General features: G+C 36.5%; 1 pseudogene; it reads left to right on the top strand.

The window, feature by feature from the left end:
* Positions 1–5,525: 5,525 nt before the first annotated feature.
* LOC101433189 (COP9 signalosome complex subunit 8 pseudogene) lies at positions 5,526–6,134 on the top strand (annotated as a pseudogene).
* Positions 6,135–17,742: the final 11,608 nt, after the last annotated feature.

Below are 17,742 nucleotides of genomic sequence, written 5' to 3'. Positions count from 1 at the left end.
GAATATTCAGGGTACAATTATTTGTCTGTTTTTTAAATTAATTTTGATAGTAATTGTATGGAATTTTTTCTTTTTTATTATTTAATTTTTTAAAAGATACATAAATCAGACAAAATGTTTTTGTTTATAATTACTATAATATCAAAATAGTATACATACTCTAATGGTGATTGAATTGATGAATGAATAACTATGTGATCATACCAAATACCATTGGTTGTACAAGTTGGATAGATTGTTTGCTTTTTTAATATGTTTCCATAAAACTTACTAATTAAAAAAAGAACCAAAAAAATAAAAATAAAAACAATATACTTGATCATGTTGAATAATTCTTTTAATGTGTTATTGGATTTGATTAATGGTTATTTTCTTGAGAACTTTTGCATCTATATTTATTAAGGAAATAGGGTTGTAATTTTCTTTTTTTCATAATATCTTTATTATGCTATGGTATTAGGGTGTTATTTGTTTCATAGAATGTGTTTGGTAACATTTCTTCCTGTTCAATTTTTTAGAAAATGTTTTCAAGATTGATATTAGATCTTCTTTAAAAGATTTGTATAGTTCAGCTGTGAAGCCATCTGGCCCTGGGCCTTTCACTTTGGGAAGTTTTGTGATGACTGTTTCAATTTTTACTTGTGACTAGTTTGTTAAGGTCTTCTATTTCTTTTAGGGTCAGTGTATGTCGTTCATACATTCCTAAGAATTTGTCCATTTCATCTACATTTTCTAAGTTTGTTTGCATACAGTTGTTCATAGTATCCCCTTATGATATCTTATTTCTGCTGGGTCAGTAATAAAGTCCCCATTTTCATTTCTAATTTTATTTATTTGCATCTTCCTTTTTTTTTTGTCAGTCTAACCAAGCATTTGTCAATTTTGTTGATCTTCTCAAGAACCAACTTTTGCATTTTCTAATTCTATTGATTTCTGTTGTGGGTCTCAGTTCATTTATTTCTGCTCTGATCTTTGTTATTTCACTTGTTCTGCTTGCTTTGGAAACAGTTTGCTATTCTTCTTCTAGTTCTTCCAACACTGTAGTCAGGCTCTTTCTTCTTTTTTCTAATGTAAGCATTTAGGGGTATAAATATCCCTCTTGACACTGTCTTCATGGCATCCTATCATAAGTTCTAATATTTGGAATTCTTATTTTCATTTGTCTTGAGATATCTACTGATATCTCTTGCATGTTCCTCTTTGACCCATTGGTTATTCAAGAGTTGCTTATTTAGTATCAATATATTAGTAAGTTTTCCCTTTTTCTGCTTTTGTTGATTTCCAACTTTATTACCTTATGATCAGAGAAAGTGCTCATATGATTTTGAAATTTTAAATTTACTGGGATTTTTTTTGTGACCCAATATATGTTCCTTACAGGAGAAAGATCCATGAGAACTTGAAAAGGATGTATAGCCTGCTGCTTTGGGGTGCAATGTTCTTTATATGCTCATTTATCAAATTATTCACACTTTCTCCTTCTTTATTGATCCTCTGCCTAGATGTTTTATTAATTGATAAGAGTGATGTATTAAAGCTTCCAACTATTATTGTAGAGACATTTATTTCTTCCTTCACTTTTGTCAGTGCTAACCTCATGTAATTTGGGGCCTCCTGGTTAGATGCATGTATGTTTATGATTGTTATTTCTTCCTGGTGAATTGCCCCTTTTATTAATATATAATATCATTCCTTGTCTGTAATAACATCTTTACTCTTTTTTTAAAGATTTTAAAAAATTTATTTCTCTTCCCTTCCCCCCCAGCCCCCCCCCAATTGTCTGCTCTCTGTGTCCATTTGCTGTGAGTTCTTCCTTGTCCGCTTCTGTCGTTGTCAGCGGCATGGGAATGTGTGTTTCTTTTTGTTGTGTCATCTTGTGTGTCAGCTCTCCATGTGTGCGGTGCCATTCCTGGGCAGGCTAAACTTTCTTTCGCACTGGACAGCTCTCCTTATAGGGCTCACTCCTTGTGCATAGGGCTCCCCTACATAGGGGACACCCTGGGGTGGCATGGCCCTCTTTGCACGCATCAACACTGTGCATGGGCCAGCTCCATATGGGTCAAGAAGGCCCAGGGTTTGAACTGTGGCCCTCCCATGTGGTAGATGGATGCCCTATCCACTGGGCCAAATCTGCTTCCCACAGCTTTACTCTTAAAGTTTATTTCATCTGATAAAAGTACAGCTACTCCAGCTTGGTTACTGAATGGGTGGAATATTTTTCCAGCCTTTCACTTTCAGTTTGTTTGTATGCTTGGGTCTAAAATGAATCTTTTGTAGACAGCATAGAGATGGCTCCTATTTTCTTATCCATTTGGCCACTATGTGTTTTTTGATTGTAGAGTTTTATAATTCACTAACATTCAATGTTATAACTCTAAGGACTATTCTTAATTCACCCAATTTTGACCCTGAATTTTAGCTATCATATCTTATTTTCACTACTGTTTTTACAGTTCTATTTACTTTCCATACTCTCTTCCAAGCTTCTCTCTCCTGTCTTTTCATTTCAGGCTGAAGCACTCCATTTAGTATTTCCAACAAAGCTAGTCTCTTGGTTATGAACTCTCTCCTTTTCTGTTTATCTGTGAATACTCTAAACTCTCCCTCATTTTTGAAAGACAAGCTTGCTGGACATAAGATTCCTGGTTGGCAGTTTTTCTCTTTCAGTACCTTAAATTTATCATACCACTGCCTTCTTGCTTCCATGTTTTCTGATGAGAAATCAGCACTTAATCTTACTGGGAATCCCTTGTATGTGATGAATTGATTTTCTCTTGGTACTCTCAGATTCTTTCTATCTTTGGTATTTGACATTCTGATTACTATGTGTCTCAGAATAGGTCAATTCAGATTTATTAGGATGGGATTACATTGTGCTTCTTGGACACAAATATCTATGTCCTTCAATAAGGTTGAGAAATAATTTCCTACCATTATTTCTTCAAATAATTCTTCTGTACCTTTTCCATTCTCTTCTTCTGGGACACCCATGAAACATTCTTTCGTGTCTCTTGCCATCATTTAGTTCCATGAGATCCAGTTCAATTTTTTCCATTCTTTTCTATATCTGGTCTTTTGTACCCTGTCTTCAAGTCCACTGACCTTATATTCTGCCTCTCAAATCTGCTGTTGTATGCCTCATCTATTTTTAATTTAATTGATTATGTCTTTGATTCCCATAAAATCTTCTATTTTTCTGTGTATTATTTCAAATTCTTCTTTGTGCTCACCCAGTGACTTCTTATTATCCTTTTTTTAAAGATTTATTTTATTTATCTCCCCTTCCCCCCTTCCCCCCAAGTTGTCTGTTCTCTGTGTCCACTTGCTGCATATTCTTCTTTGTCCACTTCTGTTGTTGTCAGTGGCATGGGAATTTGGTCTCTTTTTTTTGCATTGTCTTGCTGCATCAGTTCTCTGTGTGTGCGGCCCCATTCCTGGGCAGGCTGCACTTTCTTTTATGCTGGGTGGCTCTCCTTATGGGGTACAGTCCTTGCACGTGGGGCTTCCCTCTGTAGGGGTCACGCCTGTGTGGCACGGCACTCCTTGTGCACATCAGCACTGCACCTGGGCTAGCTCCACACAGGTCAAGGAGGCCCAGGATTTGAACCGCAGACCTTCCATGTGGTAGATGGATGCCCTATCCATTGGGCCAAGTCCACTTTCCTCTTACTATCCTTAATCTCTTTAGCCACTTCATTGAATTTATTAAGGAGTTTTGTTTGAACATCTATGATTAGTTGTCTCAACTACTTTGTGTCATCTTGATGCTTAGTAATTTTTTGTTGGTGTCTAAGCATCTGATTTCCTTGCTATGTTTATTCTGGACTCAGTTTCTTTCTTTAGTCTAGGGCTTTCTATTTGATTGGCTTTGTGCTACAATCCCTCTTTGATACTTAGTTTAACTTAATTTGGAACTTTATATTGGCTTGTGTTTAGCCAATATGAATTTTTTCAGCTCTTTTTTTATCTGTTCCTTGTCATTTCTCCCTTTTTCCCCTCCCCCTCCTGCTGATTTTTGCTGTCTGTGTCTATTCACTGTGTGTTCTTCTGTATCTATTTCTCAGTTTGTCTTTTCTCATTTTTCTTCTCTAAGATTAACCAAGATTCAATCCTCAGAACCTCTGATGTGGAGAGAGGTTCCCTGTCACTTGTGCCATCTCTGTTCCTGTCTCTTACACCTCACCTTGACGCTCCCCTTCATCTCCCTTTGGTTTCATCATCATCTTGCTGCATGACTCACTTGCATAGGCACTGGCTCACTCTGCAGGCACTCAGTTTGCCACATGAGCTCTCAGCTCACTGCATGGGCACTTGTTCAGGCCCTCAACTTACCACATGGGCACTCAGCTTGCCATGAGGGCACTGGCTCACTGCATGGACATGCTTTATACCAGGAAGCCCCAGAGAAACCTAATCACTTGAGCCACATATGCTTCCCAGTCCTTTTCCCCTTGATGGTTGTGGAAAAGCAGCCATGACTATGGTTGGTGCTGTAAGCCAAGTAGACTGAAGCTGCCTACTTTACCCCAGGAACTGATGAAGCTTCTCCCACCTTTGTCCCCTACCATGGATAGGGATGGAACTGCAACCATGTGCAGTAATCCAAGCTGTGCAAGCCAAGGCTGTCTGTAGTTGCCAGGAGAAACTGGTAAATCTCCTTGTCCTTCCTCCTCTGCCTGGAAAATGGATGGAGCCACAGGTGTGGGCAGTAAATTAAGTTGTGCAAAGCAAATTGACTGCAGTTGTGCAGATAGATTGCTGATGCACCAGACCCCTCCTCTCCTGTCAGGTGTGGCAATGGAGCCATAGGAATGCACAGCAGTTTTGTCTGCTCATACAGAAAGTGACTGCAATTGCCTGGAGAACCTGAGGAAAACTGTGCCCCTACCGCCCTATCAGAGGCAAGGTTGAGCCACAGATGTGTCCAGCAGCCTAAACCATGTAGGCTGAAGTAAGTGTAGGTGTCCAGAGAGGTTGAAGTGGCATCATTCTCCTACTGAACTGTCAGGGGTGTGAATGTAGACACAAGTTTGCCCAAAAATCTAGTTTGTGCAGGTTAAACTCACCTACAATTACTGGGAGAGGCTGAGGAAACACTGTCTCCCCTTCTGATATATCAGGTGTGGGGAAAGAGCTATATGTGTCCAGCAGTCTAGTCTATGTAGGCCAAAAGCATTTGCAGTTGCCAGAGAAGCTGAAGAAACACCAACCCCCTCCTGTCCTATTGGAGTGAGGATGTAGTCAAATGGGTGCCAATCAAATTAGTCTATGTGGGTCAAAGTGACCACAGTTCCCAGAAGAAGCTGGTGCAGGTCCCCCACCTCCCCCCCCCCCCAGCTTTCTTCATGCTGAAAGTGGGTTTGGAGCCCAGGCTAGGGCAGCAATCTGACCTGGATGGAAAAAATCCATTCCTTACTATTACTGTGATTTTCGATGTGACCTGCTTCCCCTCATGCCAGGAGCAGAATTAAAATGGATGTTACCTGGACTTTTGGGAAAGTAAAGTAGTGCGACCAGTGGGGGAGATGCCAATGGTGGTCATGGCAGAAAGTGTCCTCAGTTTCAGTTGCCAGATCGATGACAGAATCAGGAGCTCAAGAATCTTGGAGGAATTGCACACCTCCAATGTACGGTCAGTTTCTAACTCTATATGTTTCATAATGACATGAATAATGTAGGATATCTTTGGAAAAGAATACCCCTGCTATAAAATCTGCCAATTCTGAACTTGGGGGAATTTGGTCAGTAAGACAGAGAATTCTGGCAGAAAGACTTCCCTGGGATCTACATGATCACCAATGCCCACATATGGGTTGAGATTGTCCAACCAATCATGGAAGCACTAAGAGATGCAGCAAAGAGACAAGCCTACACTTTGGTATCTCAGTCATTTGTCTCCATAATCAATGATGACTTTGCAGTCTTGTAGAAGAGGTTGTGAAAGATATTTTAGAACAAGGATGGCAAGCTGACTCCACCATGAGAATGGTTATGCCCACAAAGCTGGTTGCAGGAGCCCTGGATGTTTCCTTTAACAGGTTTATTTCCTTATTAGAGCCTGACCCAATCCCACAATCCCCAATGAACAATATTTAGCCAGATTGACTGATTATGTGACTTTCCTTGAAAACTGATTTGTCATTCACAGTTCAGGATCCACTCTTACACTGACCAATAGAGAAATGTGAATTTTTTGTTTACAATTTATTGAATGGATTAAGTATCTTATCATTCCTTACTGAGTATGTGATAAAATACACATATAATATAAAATATATATATATGTATTTTTTCCTTTAAAAAAATGGAGCCTATCAGCCTCCATCTGACTTGGATAGGTTCAAACTTTCACTCTTCTTAGGATTGGATTTTAGTCAGCTGAATTTACTAATCAGTAGCTGAAGTCAGTTCCTGACCATCTCTTTCTCCCCCGTTTTTAGAAAATGGAGCTTCCAACTCCAGCCAGAAATAGCTCCTCAGGCCCCTGGGATTGGAGCTCAAGTGGTGGAATGGGCACTGGTCTCCACAGTGTGTTGTACTCTATTCATGAATGAATATTCACTGCAGATGAGCAGTCTTTCATTCCTCCAAGGATGGTGCAGGATGCACCTGGTCTCCTGGACACCTTAAGCAGGTAATTAGATAGCTCTGGATCATAACTAATTGCATGTTGGACAAGCTGACTCAGAGCTCACTACTCTGACACACCTTCTATTATCTCTTTACATAGGGCTTCTAACTTACTTTAATATAATATTCTGTGACTCCAATTTCATCAATTTTATAATGTGTCATTGTGTCTTATATGTGTCTTTTAACTCCTTGGTGATTGTTCCTTTTCATACCCTCTCTTCTGTACATCAGTTTAGATAGTCTCAATACATATAACTTCTATCCTTCTAATATAATTTTATGCTGTGTGCAATCTATAGCTGCATACATCTATACATTTTGCGCTTCAAATAGTATAATATTCAGCTGTAGAATTTTTTAAATGCACTTATAAATTATAATATTTGTGGACATTATTATTCCATTTCATCTATGCTTGTACTTTTATTTCTTGTTTCTTCAACATATTTATCAAAGTTTTTTCAAAGTTATTGACTTTTAAGTTCTATATCAATAGTAACTGTGAGTCTGGTTAAACAGTAGTTATACTGTCTTATATCTTCATATGTCTGCTATTAACTTCACTTTTATTTTACTGAATATATGATCATGCAAATAAAATAAATTTAGATTTTTCTGATGATGTTATTTTCCAAAAATAATTTTTGCCAGGTAGTGAAATTGGGGTATTGTTAACCTAACCCAATTAGGTGATGTGTTTGTTCAAGACTGTGTCACAATTTTGTTAATTGTCAGTCCACCTCTGGTTTACCCCTATTCCTAAGTAGCGCTCATCAAGAAATTTCAACTGACAGTATGAAAAGTATTTTTTTTTCCCTCACAGCACCAATATAAGCGGGGAGTTTGCATTCTGCTTTTCAGAAATTTTATTAGCTCTTTATCTTGCCACACATGAAGCCTCAGAATTTTGGCAAATATCTGGAAAGGGAGACTGACTTTGCATTATAAAAACCTCATCTCTTCATTTTTCACTCCAGTTCTCCATGAATAATTAGTTTTTTAAAAAAATTTGTTAATTTTTCTGTTACACCTAGAATGAACCCTCTTCTAAACCTTTATTCTCAGCATTTAGCTGTACCCAGAGGTACAGACAATTGGAGAATATGTGCATCAGTTCATTGCTCCTTCTAAGGATCCAGAGCTCACCTGTAGTATTCCATGTGGCTCTCTTTAGCATCTTCTTTACTATAACAATTTTAATACTGCAGGAAGGTTCAGCTTTCTTTTCATATGTAACCTGCTAAACTCCTTAGCCTTCAGCCATGAATATCTTCAAAATTGAGGAAGGATATTGGACAGGCCTTTTTTGCCTTGACTATTGACATCCTATATCATCAATCAAAACCTCTGTGGTTTATCTCATTCCAGGCTTTACTAGACCAAGGCCTGTTTCTTGGTCTCTTAGCCAAGGCTACAATTGTTAAATGCTTCACTGGGAAAATGCAGCAGCAAATCTTCATTTCACTTCTGAATAATTTACCAATATTTTCTTCTCAAGTTTCTAAATTGTCTAGTGTTTACTGATTCTCCAGCTCTCTGACACTTTTAAAATAGGAATTCTGTAATTTGTATAGCTATCTAATTTTTTTCATGGAACACCCATCATGGCATGTTGGAAACTGACATATTTTATTTAAGAAGCAGGGTTTATATGAATTTATATGGGGGAATGTGTGTGTTTGTGTGTGTGTGTGTGTTTGTGCGTATGCGTGGTGTTTGCCAATGAAGTCAAACTAGAAAAATAATTTTCTCTTGTATATAAAATCCATCTTCTATTTACCTTTTTTATGTTACTCTTTATGACAATTTCTTTTGAGGAAACAACCATGTCCAAAGGAGTTCAGTAAAATCTAATCCAACCATTTGTTTTCACTCTGGGAAAAGAACATATGAGTTAGACCTAAACAGTGACTATGAACATGCAAATTAATGGAGTTTTAAAAACAGATGCAAACTATTAACTGCTGAACAAAAGTTTGAATGGATAAGATTCCTGAAGCAACAAACTCATCTTGTTACTGTATGAAGCTAGAAGTGAATTTAAATCAGCAACATGACAAGAATGAGAGGAAAAGTAATAATATATTGATAAAATATTTGAATCCTGAATCTAAATATCCCTAACATTAGATTTTCCTTCTCACTTAAATCAATATAATTCTTGTTTTCCTTAAGACCATTTGAATCAGATATTCTATCCCTTGCAACAGAAAATATCTTAACTGATCAAATTATTTTACTTATTAAATTTTTGTTTTTGTTTTGTTTTGTATTTAAGCCTCTATCCATTATTTCTACCTTGGAAGCTTTTTTCTTTCTGTTTTTGAAAGGAAATACCATATTCAGATTGGATTTTTAAGATAAGTATAAAAAGTGAGGAAATTTTTCCTTCTAAATTTTACATAACAATGCAATTTGTCAGCCCTTACTATACTTTATAATTTTTATAGAAGTGGTGTGATTACTCTGAGATTAAAATACATTAATGTTGACTATCAGTAACCATATTTTAAGACTGTATTCACATTGTAATTAGTTTGGCTTTATCTCTGAAGACCTATAATTCGCTCAAACATTTCTTTTATTTACAACTACTCACATATTTATATGAGTTATTTGCAAATGGAGAATATAACAATCATGTGGTTCTTTGTAGTGCTAAACAATAAGTTGAAGAGGTCATAAATAGTGAAAGGCTAATCCCAAAATATTTGAAATGATACAGCTATCTGACTTTTAAAAACATTGAAATTATATGGATATTGCGAATTCAAACATTGAAGAATAGGGTGCATCTCTGAGAACTTTGGCTATACAAAGTTCTCAACAACCTAAAGTTAAAAAACAACGTAAGTTAAAGTATCCAAAAAGTCATATTAAAACATTTGAAAAGCAAGGAAATTTAAGATTTCTGAAAGTCATATTAAATTCCATTAAGTCCAAATGGAATGGAGTACAAATGCTTTATTAAATAGAAAACTACTTCAGATAGTGTTTAGTTTTGCTTTTTACAATAATCATACATATATTTATATTTGTATAGGAAGAAAGTGATGTCTGAAGATTATTTGTACCTTTGCTCGTCTGTTCACCTCTGCTCAATATCAGAAGGTTGGAACAAAAGTCTTTAAAGGAGTAAATATTATCCATGATCATTATTTAGACTTAATAGGGTTCTATTTACATGTGTAAACATAGGTAGATCTTTTTTCTTAAGTTCAAAAAGAAGATTCTGAAGTGAATGTTTGTTGAAGTCACACTTATTAAGCTATTAAATAGGCTATATATTTGTTATCAAAAATAAAATAGAATTTGAATACTAAATGTGGCATAATGTGTTAATAACTACAACCTGATAATCACATAGGAACCAGCTATATATAAAAATTTAGACAAAATTATGTAATCCTGCCTTTTTAGTTCCTATTTTACTCCAGTTGTCCAATACTCCAGTTTTATTCACAATTTTTCCAACCTTCTGACCTGAGATCTGTGGAAAAAAAATGTTGTTGCCTTATGGTTCAGGCTGCAGAGAGTGGACTGAGATCGTTTGGTTTGCCTTTCCTCCTCACTACTCAATAAATATGAAATCATGAGTGACTTACCAGAAACTCACTCTGCCTCAGTCTCCTCTGTAACAGTACCCACCTTATAGGGCGGTTGCAATAGTTCAGTAATTTAAAAAGACTTAGAAAAGTGCTTTTCCTATAATAGAGACATAAATAAATGTTAACTTTTAAGGTGTCTTTGCTTCAGATTATTGATTTTACTCTCTCACATTTACATTTAATTCACTTTTTCATAAAATCTTTCTAACGTATAATCCTCTCCAATTGGTATAGAAAAAAGGTTTTAGAAAACTTTCTCTTATACTAAGCCTATATCAGACAGCAGCTCCCGCCTCTCAAACCTACTATTCAGAAAAGTAAATTAGGCATAAATGTTTAATATAATACCTGGTAGACATCACTAATCCTCTCAATAATTGGCATTTTCTGTACCTAATGGAAGGTCAGTCAAAAAGAAAAACACAAAAGATATTAAAAGGCTAAATTTGGAGGTAAAGTGGAAAGAACAGGACAGATAATATGTAAAACAAAACATCTGTAAAGTGCCTATAATTAAGTCAAATATTGAGATAAATAAATGGTATGACTGAAACCAAAAACCAGCTATCCAACTAAACAAAACAAAATTCTAGGGAATTGGTGGAAATTGTGCTGTATCAAATGTGTGCAAGGACAGAGTTAACTTATATCTAGTCTGTGATAGTTCTTTGTTTATCTCCACAGCTGCTTGGAATTTTGGCCAGGAGAAATATGAAAGATATTGGCTAATAATTTATAATATGTGTTTAATTCCAAATCACCCACATATGTACTCTGAAATTGTTGGTCAACATTGTTTATTGAAAATGTATGGACTGGTGGTTTGTACGTGACTTAAATGCTATACAGTCTGATTTTAACTATGTGACCAGTGAGATATAACAGATTACTAAGTAAACTTGTGGATTGGATCATGTGAAAAAGGTATCTCTCATTTATCTTGGTGGTTCTCAATCTAAAATGAAGTGCATTTTGTACATCTGAGAAAATGCCTTGAAAGGTGCACTTGGAATTCTTTGGCCTTTCTCTGTGATTTCTTTCTCAGACTATACTGTATTCTTACCCTCTACAAGCACACCCTGTGGTAACTCATAAGTACTTGCAATATTCCAACTCTGTGGGATTTCTGCAGTTAGCACGGTGAAGAGGATGATTGAAGTGACCTTTGGCTCCATAATTTACATGATGGCTAAGACTTTGTTTGAAAGAAAGGATCAATAAAGAGAGATGAAGGACCTCAGATGACAGGAAATAATCCAAGTCACCCTAGTTTCATGTCCTTTAAACACCAGGACCACTGATAAGAGGAAAAATATATGAATGATAAATTGAGATAGTGCCACAGCTGGGAGAATAATTACATGGATTATGAAAGAAATTCAGACAGAGCAGGAATCAGTCAAGAATTTAGTATTTTGGCTTCTTTGGGTGCCTTTGGCAAAAATGTAAATAATTTAGAACCCAAGGCTGCCAAGTTTACTAAATTACACCAATCATCCTCTCAGTAAAAATTTAAGGGGAATAAGGGACAAGTTATCAGGCACAACCAAAATATAAGCATATTAAGTCAAGGAGCTAAGTCACTTTGTAAATGAGATGTGCTACATCCTGAGGTGGCTAGATTGAAATAGAATTTGCATGTTGTTGAGAAGGATATTATTTCCCTTTCGTTCAACACTATGAAATGTGAGGAAATGTTTCACCTACATTGGGTCTTCTATTAACAGCATAAATGTGCATAAATGGACAAATTCCCAATCTGTTGATCTGGGTGAAGGTGGAAAAATAAAATTGACAATGATATTTATCCAGGTCTGCCCAAAGGTACTAAATTGAATATTCCTTTGTGGATTTTATGCAAAATTGCTGCAGCATGAAATAGGTTAGGAACAAAAGAGAGGGTGAGAGGGAGGAATTTAACTATGAAGCATCTAAAGACTAAGGTATATTTTGAATCTGATAAGCATTCCACATCATAATATGAATGGTAGCCAAGAAGATATGAGGTGAGATTGTAAAAACAAGCATAAACATGTACCTTATAAAGAACATTTTATATTATGCTAATGAGCTTGAAATGTATCAAAAGTACAGAGTAAAGTCTTTAAAGAATATTTAGTAATAAAGTAATAAAATCAGATTTACTGGAAGAGGGGCAAGATGGCATCTGAGTGAGTATGCTCTCGTCATCTCTCCTGCAAAGGACCAGCTGAGTGGGGATGGAATCTTGCCAGAGCAGGTTGTTTTGGGAACCTATAGAGCAGGAGGTGGTTGGACGTTGATCTGGAGAGACTGCAACAAAAGTAGTGCTTGCTCAAGGTAAAACTGTGGGTTTCTAACACTGAAGTTGGAAGCTGTGAGAAGGAAAAACCCTTCCCCTTAGCGCTGAGGGCTGCAGAATTCCCTGAAAACTGCCATTTGCATGGCAGCATTCCCAAGCACTGTGTTTCCCAAATGCATGATCCCCAAGCCCATGTTCCCTGAACCCCCATAACCCACATTCCACAGACCCACATACCCCAAGTCTGCATTATCCAGGGCTTCCCGTTTTTCCAACCCAGCACTCCCTGAAATCTGGCATTCCCTTGGCCCTCCAGTCTCAGACTAACTCTGGGAGTAGGAGGTTTTGATGGGAGGTGCAAAGGGACCTGAGGAGGGCAGGTCCAATTTTCAGGTTTCTCCCCACCCCCCCTTTTTTTTTTTTGAACTTGGAGGAGCATACCAGCGGATTTGGGGAGAGCCTACAAAGAGAGAAGAGGTGAATCTGCTGGGAGAGCCTGATTTACCAATATGCCCTGGGATAGGAAAGTAGGTCTGGGAGAAGGTGGAGTCAGAAAATTAACTAGCCTTCTTGTAGCATACCTAAGGGAGAGGGACAGTAGGATGTGCTTTGCAGGCTTCCAATAGCATATTTAGAATTTCTGGCAAGGTGTGGGTGCTCTCTCTCAAGAAATTAAGAGTCATTATTTTTTGTGGTGAGTTAGTTCACCAGGGACCCATTTGAATCTCCTATAGGACCCTTCATATAGCCTTCCTGCTGCCCTGGGAGAGAGGGAAGTGAGGAAGGGAGAAAGGGGGAAGGTCAGATTCTTAAGAAGTTTACTCAATTGCAAAGAGGATTCCTTGCTTGAGGCTTTCTCTGGTCTTTTTTGTTGGTTTGTTTTCTTGTTTTCCCTTCCTCTTTATCCCTTCCTTGGCCCCCCTTTATTTTTCTTTTCCTTGCTTGCTTTTTTCCCCTGTTTTCTTTTTTTAATATTAGGTGCTGCAGGCAGCATTTTTTATTTGCTGTGTTTCCTCATCCTTGATTTCCTTTTTTCTGTGTGTACTGATTTTGGTTACCAACACTATCCCCTTTCCTTTACACCTTTCTATCCTCCATCATTCATTGTTTCTCTTACATGCCACCTCTCTTTGTTTAGCCCCCAATTTTTCTGACTTTTTATTTCTAATTCCTCTATTGTGTATTCTATCTTTTATTCACTCTTCATATTATTGTCCTTTCTTTTTTCTTTCCCTCTCTCCTGACCACACTGGCCTTTTAATTCCTACTATATTCCTCCCCATATTCAGTTTACTATCTCATTATAGGTACTCCACTTTTCTTACTGTTATAACTCTACACAGCTGAATGGATATGAGTTTAATATCCATTCTCCTAGCTCTCACACAGTTCTTCTGCTAACATTTATTATCAATACAACAACAAGGAAATACAATAAGAAGAACAAAGTGAAAAAGAGAAGATGTAACACACACACAAACAACAACTAATTAAACTCTGAGACTAGAGGGAGAAGCTAATCAACTGAATAAACCCATAAAGATAAAATGATGACCAGACAGCAACAAAAAACTACAACCCATAACAATAATCAGGAAAACATGGCCCAATCCAATGAACAAATTAAAAACCATGAAGAAGAGTGGAACATCAAACAATTAATCAAAGCTCTCAAAACAAATATTATGGACCAATTTAATGAAGTGAAGGAAGGATTAAGGATATTAAGAAAACACTTGGAGAGCATATAGAGGAAATTGTAATCATACAAAAAATATAATGGATATGATGGTGATGAACAGTATAATTCAATAAATCAAAAATGCACTCTCAGCAAATAACAGTGGATTTGAAGAGGCAAAGGAAAGAATTAGTGATGTGGAAGACAGTACATTTGAAATCAAACAGTAGAAATGATTGAAAAAAGATAGAAAAAATCCAGCAGGAACTTAGAGACTTGAATGGCAATACAAAAAAACACAAATATATGCATTATAGGCATCCCAGAAGGAGAAGAGAGGGGAAAAGGGAAAGAAAGAATGTTGGAGGAATAATGGCTGAAAACTTCCCAAACCTATTGAGAGAGATGGATGTACATGTCCAGGAAGCATAATGCACCCCAAATAGCATAATTCCCAACAGGCCTACCCCAAGACACATACTTGTCAAATTATCCAATGCTCAAGATAAAGAGAAAATACTAAAAGCAGCAAGAGAAAAAAAAATCATTACATATAAAGGAGGCTCCATAAGATTAAGTGCTGATTTCTCATCTGAAACCATGGAGGCAAGAAAGCAGTGGTATGACATAGTCAAGGTACTAAAAGAAAATATTCCCAACCAAGAATACTCTACACAGCAAAGCTAGCATTCAAAAAGGAGGGAGAGTTCAAAATATTCACAGATAAAAAGAAACTAAGGGAGTAAGCTAACAAGAAATCTGCCCTTCAAGAAATACTAAAGGAAGTTCTGCAGGAGGCAAGAAGAAAACAGGAGAGACAGAGATGGAGGGGAGTGTAAGAACAAGTAAAAAGACAGAAAGAGAAAAAAATCGAATAAAATATGACAAACACAAATCCAAAAAATATGGCTAATATAAGTAATTCCTTGAAAGTTATAGCACTGAATGTTAATGGATTAAACTCACCTGTTAAGAGACACAGATTGGAAGATTGGATAAGGAAATATGACCCATCTGTATGCTCTCTACAAGAAACACATCTTAGACCCATGGATTCAAGGAGATTAAAAGTGAATTGATGGAAAAAAATATTACAAGCAAATAATAACCAAAAAAAGACAGGAGTACCTATATTAATATTGGACTTTAAATGTAAAACAATTGTGAAAGACAAAGATGGACACTACATATTAGTGAAAGGGATAATTTTTCAAGAAGAAAGAACAATTATAAACATTTATGTTTCTAACCAAAGCACCTCCAAATACATGAGGCCAACACTGGAAAAACTAAGGGAAGGAATAGATGCCTCTACAATTATAGTGTGGGACTTTACGTTCTTCTCAAGTGCACAAGAGTCATTCTCCAAAATAGACCACATTCTAGGCCACAAAGAAAGTCTCAATGAATTCAGAAAGATTAAAATCAGACAAAATAATTTCCCTGACCACAGTGGATATAAGCTGGAAATCTTCAAGGGCCAGAGACCCAGATTTGGTACTAAGATATGGAAATTAAACAACACACTCTTAGAAAAACTGTGGGTCAAGGAGGAAATCTCCAAAGAAATCAATAACTACCTTGAAACTAATGAAAATGATAACACAAAATATCAAAACTTATGGGATGCAGCAAAAGCTGTACTGCAAGAAAAATTCATAGCCATAACTTCATACATGAAAAAAAGAAGAATGAGCTAAAATTGAAGAACTAAATGCAAACTTGGAGGAATTAGTAAAAAAACAACAAACTAAACCAAAAGGAAGAAGAGAGAAATAACAAAGACAAGAGTGGAACTAAATGAAATAGAAAATAAGAAAGTACTTGAAAAAATAAACAAAATGAAGAGCTGATTCTTTAAGATCAATAAAATTGACAAACCCTTAACTAGACTAACAAAGAAAAAAAGAGAGAAGAAACAAATACACAAAATAAGAAATGAGAAAGGGGATATCACCACTGACCGCACAGAAATAAAGACTATCATAAAAGAATACTTTAAAAAATATATTCCAACAAGGATAATTTAGAGGAAATGGACATATTCCTAGAAACACATAAGTAGCCTACATTGATGAAAGAAATCAATCTCAACAAACCAATCATAATTAAAGAGATAGAATAAGTCATTTAAACCCCCCAACTAAGAAGAGCCCTGGGCCAGATGGCTTCACCAGTGAATTCTACCAAACATTCTGGAAAGAATTAACACCAATTTTGTTTGAACTATTCCAAAAAACAGATACAGTAGGAAGATTGCCTATCTCATTCTGTGATGCCAACATTACACTAACACCACAAGAAAGGAAAATTCCAGTCCAATTTCTCTAATGAACCTAGATGCAAAAATCCTCAACAAAATACTTGCTAATCATATTCAACAACACACTGAACAACTTATACACCATGACCAAGTGGGACTCATTCCTGGCATGCAGAGATGTTTCAACATAACAAATTCAGTTAATGTAAAACACCATATAAACAGATTGAAGAAAAAAAACCCACATGATCATATGCAAAGCATGCTGCAACTGATGTACAGATATTGAAACATAGCTTTCAAATGTGTTCCATTTTGGTTTACATCATGTTTTTATTTTAGACTGTACAATTTTCAAAATTTTTAGTTACATTATGTTTTACATTATGGTTCACATTTTAGCTTATAGACTTTTATGCATTTTTAGTGTAATTTAACATGTCCTATTTCCATGATTGTATGATCTTGTGGAACACTTCCATTGACCCCCATTTACCCTGCTTCCATCTATTCTATACCTCTCTCCCCCTCTAGATAAGTGGGACTTCCTCAAAATTAAAGCCTTTGCACCTCAAAGGAGTTTGTCAAGAAAGTGAAAAGACAGCATACCCAATGGGAGAAAATATTTAGTAACCACATATCTCATAGGAGACTAATATCCTGCATATACAAAGAACTCCTATATCTCAAATAAATAAATAAATAAAAGACAAGCAAGAGACTTGAACAGATGCTTCTCCAAAGAAGAAATACAAACGGTTAAAAAGCACATGAAAAAAATACTCAAAATCACTAGCTATTAGGGAAATGCAAATCAAAACTACAATGAGATACCATTTTACTCCCAAAAGACTGGTGGCTATCAGAAAAACAGAAGAATACAAGTGTTGGAGAGGATGTGGAGGAATGGGAACACTCACCTACTGCTGGTGGGCATGCAGAAGGATCCAGTCATTCTGGAGGAGTGTGTGAGTACTCATTTGTTCATAGTGTGTTATATCATTGGATGGAGACCCATACAATGAGTGTGAATGTGTACCCACATCCTGGGGAGGCCTGATTTTCTCAAACAGAGGGAATTGTGCCTCTCAAGAGAATTGGTGGTTCCCAATGGGTTGGGGCAGTCTAGTATGTCAAGCCCTCAGCATTGTTAAAAGTATTTGTGAATCTGGTCCTTCAATAGTGAAGATTGATTGTCACTGTGGGCCCTCAGGGGAGGGGGAGAGAGGTATAGAATAGATGGAAGCAGGGTAACTGGGGGGCAATGGAAGTGTTC

Source organism: Dasypus novemcinctus, chromosome 13 (genome assembly GCF_030445035.2).
Source record: "Dasypus novemcinctus isolate mDasNov1 chromosome 13, mDasNov1.1.hap2, whole genome shotgun sequence".
Lineage (NCBI taxonomy): Eukaryota > Metazoa > Chordata > Mammalia > Cingulata > Dasypodidae > Dasypus > Dasypus novemcinctus.
This window is presented reverse-complemented; position numbering and strand designations above follow the sequence as displayed.